At 46.7% G+C, this 5,943-nt stretch overlaps 1 protein-coding gene across 3 annotated transcripts in view; it reads right to left on the bottom strand.

Moving 5' to 3' along the window:
- ZNRF3 (zinc and ring finger 3) overlaps positions 1-4,896 on the bottom strand; it is a 263,602-nt gene extending 258,706 nt beyond the window's left edge. Inside the window, exons 1-2 of one of the 3 annotated variants that reach the window (XM_063623374.1) lie at positions 4,490-4,896; positions 2,165-2,304 (exon numbers count right to left, since the gene is read on the bottom strand). The gene's annotated coding sequence lies outside the window, so the exon portion shown is untranslated. Of the gene's footprint in view, positions 1-2,129; positions 2,305-4,489 lie in introns of all 3 variants that reach the window. The other 2 variants (XM_063623372.1, XM_063623375.1) reach the window with 2 other exon arrangements.
- Between the last annotated feature and the right edge of the window lie 1,047 nt (positions 4,897-5,943).

The following is a 5,943-nucleotide window of genomic DNA, read 5'->3' on the forward strand; positions in this document are numbered from 1 at the left end:
TCGGGAGGCCGAGGCAGGAGAATTGCTTGAACCTGGGAGGCGGAGTTTGCAGTGAGCCGAGATCACGCCACTGAACTCCAGCCTGGGTAACAGAGGGAGACTCTGCCTCGAAAAAAAGAAAAAACATAAGTCCTTGGTTGGAAGGAAAGTTGTACTGTTCAAATTTTTTCTGTCTGCTCCCTCTGTTGATTCTGAGAATTGTATTTGTCTCCCATTGTGATTTGTGGATTGTTTTCATCATTTCAGTCTTTGTTTTATACATTTCTTTTCTTTCTTTTTTTTTTTTTTTTTGAGACAGAGTTTCACTCTTGTTGCCCAGGTTGGAGTGCAATCGTGCGATTTCGGCTCACTGCAACCTCCCCTTCCCGGGTTCAAGCGATTCTCCCGCCTCAGCCTCCTGAGTAGCCGGGATTACAGGCGCCCGCCACCACGCCCAGCTAATTTTTGTTATTTTTAGTAGAGATAGCTGTCGGGAGCAAGCCCCCCAAAGTCTGGCCATAAACTGGCCCCAAAACTGGCCATAAATAAAATCCCTGCAGCAATGTAACATGTCCATAATGGCTATAACGCCCAAGCTGGAAGGTTGTGGGTTTACAGGAATGAGGGCAAGGAACACCTGGCCCACCCATGGCGGAAAACCGCTTAGAGGCATTCTTAAGCCACAAACAATAGCATGAGCGATTTATGCCTTAAGAGCATGCTCCCGCTGCAGTTAACTAGCCCAACCTATTTCTTTAATTCAGCCCATCCCTTCGTTTCCCTTAAGGGATACTTTTAGTTAATTTAATATCTATAGAAACAATGCTAATGACTGGTTTGCTGTTAATAAATATGTGGGTAAATCTCTCTTCGGGGTTCTCAGCTCTGAATTCCCACTTCACACCTCTCTATTTTTTTTTTTTTTTGAGACAGTCTCGCTCTGTCGCCCAGGCTGGAGTGTAGTCGCACGATCTCAGCTCACTGCAAGCTCTGCCTCCCGGGTTCACGCCATTCTCCCGCCTCAGCCTCCCGAGTAGCTGGGACTACTGGCGCCTGCCACCACGCCCGGCTAATTTTTTGTATTTTTAGTAGAGACGGGGTTTCACCGTGTTAGCCAGGATGGTCCTGATCTCCTGACTTCGTGATCCGCCTGCCTCGGCCTCCGAAAGTGCTGGGATTACAAGCGTGAGCCACCGCGCCCGGCCTCACACCTCTATATTTCTGTGTGTATGTCTTTAATTCCTCCAGCGCCGCTGGGTTAGGCTCTCCCCGACCGAGCTGGTCTCGGCAGATAAGGTTTCACCATGTTGGCCAGGCTGGTCTCAAACTCCTGACCGCAGGGCATCCCTGCCTCAGCCTCCCAAAGTGCTGGGATTACAGGCATGAGTCACTGTGCCCAGCCAATTTTCTTTTGTTTTTTCTTTTCAGACAGGATCTCACTCTGTCACCCAGGCTTGAATGCAGTGGTACCATCTCAGCTCACTGCAGCCTCAATCTTCTGGGCTCAAATGATCCTCCCACCTTAGCCTCCCGAGTAGCTGGGGCTATAAGTGCACACTACCAAGCCCGGCTAATTTTTTTTTTTCTTTTTCGAGACAGACTCTTGCTCTGTCCCTTGCCCAGGCTGGAGTGCGGTGGCTCAATCTTGGCTCACTGCAACCTCTGCCTCTCAGGTTCAAGCAATTCTCATGCCTCAGCCTCCTCAGTAGCTGGGATTACAGGCAAGTGCCACCATGCCCAGTTAATTTTTGTATTTTTAGTAGAGACGGGGTTTCACCATGTTGACCAGGCTGGTCTTGAACCCCTGACCTCAGCCTCCCAAAGTGCTGAGATTACAAGTGTTAGCCGCCATGCTAGGCCTATACATTTCAAAATTATGTTGCTATGTTCATAAAGATGTATATGTGGTTAACTTGTACCTTCAATCAACATGAAATACCCTTCTTTGTCCTTTTAATGCCTTTACGATAAATTCTGTCTGATATTAATATTGCTACATATGCTTTCTTTCCATAAACATTTCCATAAACATAAAAATGGCTGGCAAGTCATTTTCCTTTTTTTTTTTTAAATTTTTGTTTTTTAGAGGCAGGAGCTTATTCTGTCTCCCAGGTTGGAGTGCAATGGTTCAATCATAGCTCATAGCTTACTGTAGCCTCGAACTCCTGGGTTCAAGGGATCTTACCACCTCCGTCTTCCGAGCAGCTGGGACTACAGGTGCAAGTCACCACGCCTGGTTAATTTTTAAAAATTTTTTGTAGAGACGAGGTCACAGTATGTTGCCCAGCCTGGTCTTGAACTCCTGGCCTCAAGCAATCCTCCTGCCTTGAGAAACATAGTAAACAAAAAATGTGAAATAACATGGTAGAAATAAGTCCAAATAAATAAATAATAAAAAATAAATACGAATGATTTATATTCTCTTCTTAAAAGAGAGAAGCCCTGAGAAACCCCAAAGCCAGCTATATGTTGTTTATAAAGAGATACACATAAAACAAAACAGCATGATTAAGAAGATAATATAACCCATTCACATTTATGTTTTATTATTTATATATTTGGACTTATTCCTGCCATGTTATTTTCTGTTTTCTGCTTACCAGTGTACAGTGTTTTTCTGTTTTCCCTTATCTTTTCTGGAATGCCTATTTATTTATTTTTATTTTTATTTTTTGAGAAAGTCTCGTTCTGTTGCCCAGGCTGGAGTGCAATGACACGATCTTGGCTCATTGCAACCTCTGCCTCCCAGGTTCAAGAAATTATCCTGCCTCAGCCTCCCCAGTAGCTGGGATTACAGGCGCCCCCCACCATGTCCGGCTAATTTTTGTATTTTTAGTAGAGACTGGGTTTCACCATGTTGGCTAGGCTGGTCTCGAACTCCTGATCTCAGGTGATCTGCCCACCTAGGCCTCCCAAAGTGCTGGGATTACAGGTGTGAGCCACCGCGTTTGGCCTCAAAGACCGAGAACTTTGTATTTTATATATTTTATAGCTCTTATCACAGGTGTCTAGTAAATTTTTTTTTTTTTTTTCTGAGACGGAGTCTCGCTCTGTCGCCCAGGCTGGAGTGTAGTGGCGCAATCTCGGCTCACTGCAAGCTCCGCCTCCCGGGTTCACGCCATTCTCCTGCCTCAGCCTCTCCGAGTAGCTGGGACTACAGACGCCCGCCACCGCGCCCGGCTAATTTTTTGTATTTTTTTTTTTAGTAGAGACGGGGTTTCACCGTGGTCTCGATCTCTTGACCTCGTGATCCGCCCGCCTCGGCCTCCCAAAGTGCTGGGATTACAAGCGTGAGCCACCGCGCCCGGCCAGGTGTCTAGTAAATATTTTTAAACACTTATGACACCTGATGCAAGAATTACCAGGCTCATCTTATAGAGAGGATATGAAACTGTCCAGGGGTTTGGACTCACATGTTCAAGATTTCATGGACAGCAATCTGTAGTGGGTCAATTATTGTTTTTAGTATGATTTAAAGTGTTTGTCAAAAATATAAAAGTCTTGAAAACAAGCTGGGGAAGTGAATTTCAATATCCCATTAACTAAGACCAAAGTGCAATTCATCAACCTTTTTTCCCCATCCCGCACCCTGTGCTTTCTCTACTCAGTTACTCACTACACCCTGCTGGACTAAAAGGGTCCTCCAGCATTTTCTTTCTTATACAGTGCAAGACATTCTCTAGGCATTAATAAATGTTCACTTAATAAATAAAAAGGGCCGGGGCTCTGTGGTTCCTGCCTGCAATCCCAGCACTTTGGGAGGCCAGGGCAAGAGGATCGCTTGAGCCTAAGAGTTGCAGCCTAGGCAACGCGGCGAAACCCAGTCTCCAAAAAAAAAAAAAAAAAAAAAGGCATCAAAAAATAAAAGGTAAAAGGTGGCATGACATGACATGACTTTTCTAAGAGCCTCTTATAGCTTTCCAAGGTCTTTTCATATGAAGCTGTAGGTCTCAGCTAGAAGACACCTCCAGACTTCTCCCAAAACATTTCAGAGGCCAGGAGTAAGTCTCTCCACATCTGAAGGCACATCAGAACCCAGGTGGCCCAAGCTGATGAGAGTTAAATAGGAAGCTGGTTTCTCGGTCCGGCAGAGACGCCAATCACCCCCACCTCTTTTCCAACCCACAGGACAGCACGTGCTCAGGAGGCTCTGGAGTTGGGACAGCCCAATTAAAAAAAAAATCATTGATTTCCCTCCCAATGTAGAGGGAGAAAACACGTTAGGAGACTCGTGGCCCAGTCCTGGGAAAAACCAAAACTGTGTCCCTTTAGAGGGCTTAGATATCAAGAGATGGACTTGCTTTCAGCTCTTTTTCCCATCCTGTTCCCTCCCTACCAAAATACAATTGACCAGCTAATCCGACTTAATAACACTAAAGAATTACTTAGGAACCAGCTATCTTAACATTTCACTTTTTGCATATCTTCCAAATACCAGGTAGCAGTCTTACTACTGTTTACCCGTAGAACCTGGAATAGTGCTGCCCGCAGAGGAGGACGCAATAATTACTTGTTAGAGAAGGTATTGCTGTGCATTTCTGGGGAATTTCACATTTTGTAATTTGCTTTAAAAAAAGTGGACATGCATATTTAGGGGGGTTTCTAGGACTTCTCCATGTTAATATTCCTGTGCATAAATCGCTCCCGTGCTGCTCTCTGGGGGCCCCTCTTTCACAAACACCTGGCCACCCTCACGCCACAATGGCCAGGCAGGAGCCTCGATCTCCCCTCGGAGAGGGTGCTCAGGGTCAACTCGGGGTCTCAGTCTCTACATGTGACGTTCTCCTGTCCCCTCATTTAAAATAACAAGGGGCTGGGCGCAGTGGCTCACGCCTGTAATCCCAGCACTGTGGGAGGCCAAGGCGGGCGATCACGAGGTCAGGACATGGAGAGCATCCTGGCCAACACGGTGAAACCCCGCCTCTACTAAAAATACAAAAAATTAGCCGGGTGTGGTGGCGGGCACCTGTAGTCTCAGCTACTCCAGCTACTCCGGAGGCTGAGGCAGGAGAATTGCTTGAACCCGGAGGCGGAGGTTGCAGTGAGCTATCTCGCCACTGCACTCCAGCCTGGTGACAGAGCCAGACTCTATCTCAAAAAATAAGAATAAAAAATAAAATAAAAATAATAGAGGCCGAAGAGGGAGGTTCACTTGAGCTCAAAAGTTCGAGACCAGCCTGAGCAACATAGTGAGACCTCGTTTCTATTTAAAAAATAAAATAAAATTTAAAAAACTGCACGCTCATAGTACAAAGTTTAGAAATGGAACGAAAAACTAAAATTATAGGTATTCCCCTCCAACCCAGAGATAACACCTATCGTTTATTAAGCCCTCACTATTGTTAAACTCAGTTTTAAAGGGCACGATCTCATTTCTTAAAGACTTTTATTTCTTTCCAGGCTTTTTTCTTTTTCTTTTTTTGAGACGGAGTCTCGTTCTGTCGCCCAGGCCGGGGTGCAGTGGCGCGATCTCGGCTCACTAAAACCTCTGTCCAGTCTTTTCGAATCCAAGGCCCAACTGCGCTCTATCTCGACTTTCGGCTCCACTTGGAGCCCGAAGTGGCGCACGAGATAAAATGTTGTCAGGCTGAGGTAATTCTCTGTTAGTCCCGGTAAAAATTCGTCAGTCTGGAAATCTCTCGGTTTGGAATTAAATTCTGTCACTCCGGATGGAAATAAGTCCGCTTAAGGGGGGAAAATCCGTTTGTGGAGGACACGCTCCCGCAAGTAACCCCCCGCAGAAGATGATCGTAAGTACCTTTGGCCATGGATTGCCGCTGCCACGCCGGACTCCATAGCCACGCTCCTGAAACGCCCCGCCGGGCAGACCGGACCAATGGACGCCGAGCTCGGCCGTGCGTCACGCGACGCTGGCCAATCCCGGAGGGCCACGACCATAGAAAGGCCGGGTGCGGCGGGGCTGGGCGTTGGGCTGCTGCGGCGCGCGGTGCGTAGTCTTGAGCT

Source organism: Symphalangus syndactylus, chromosome 18 (assembly GCF_028878055.3).
Source record: "Symphalangus syndactylus isolate Jambi chromosome 18, NHGRI_mSymSyn1-v2.1_pri, whole genome shotgun sequence".
Taxonomy (NCBI): domain Eukaryota; kingdom Metazoa; phylum Chordata; class Mammalia; order Primates; family Hylobatidae; genus Symphalangus; species Symphalangus syndactylus.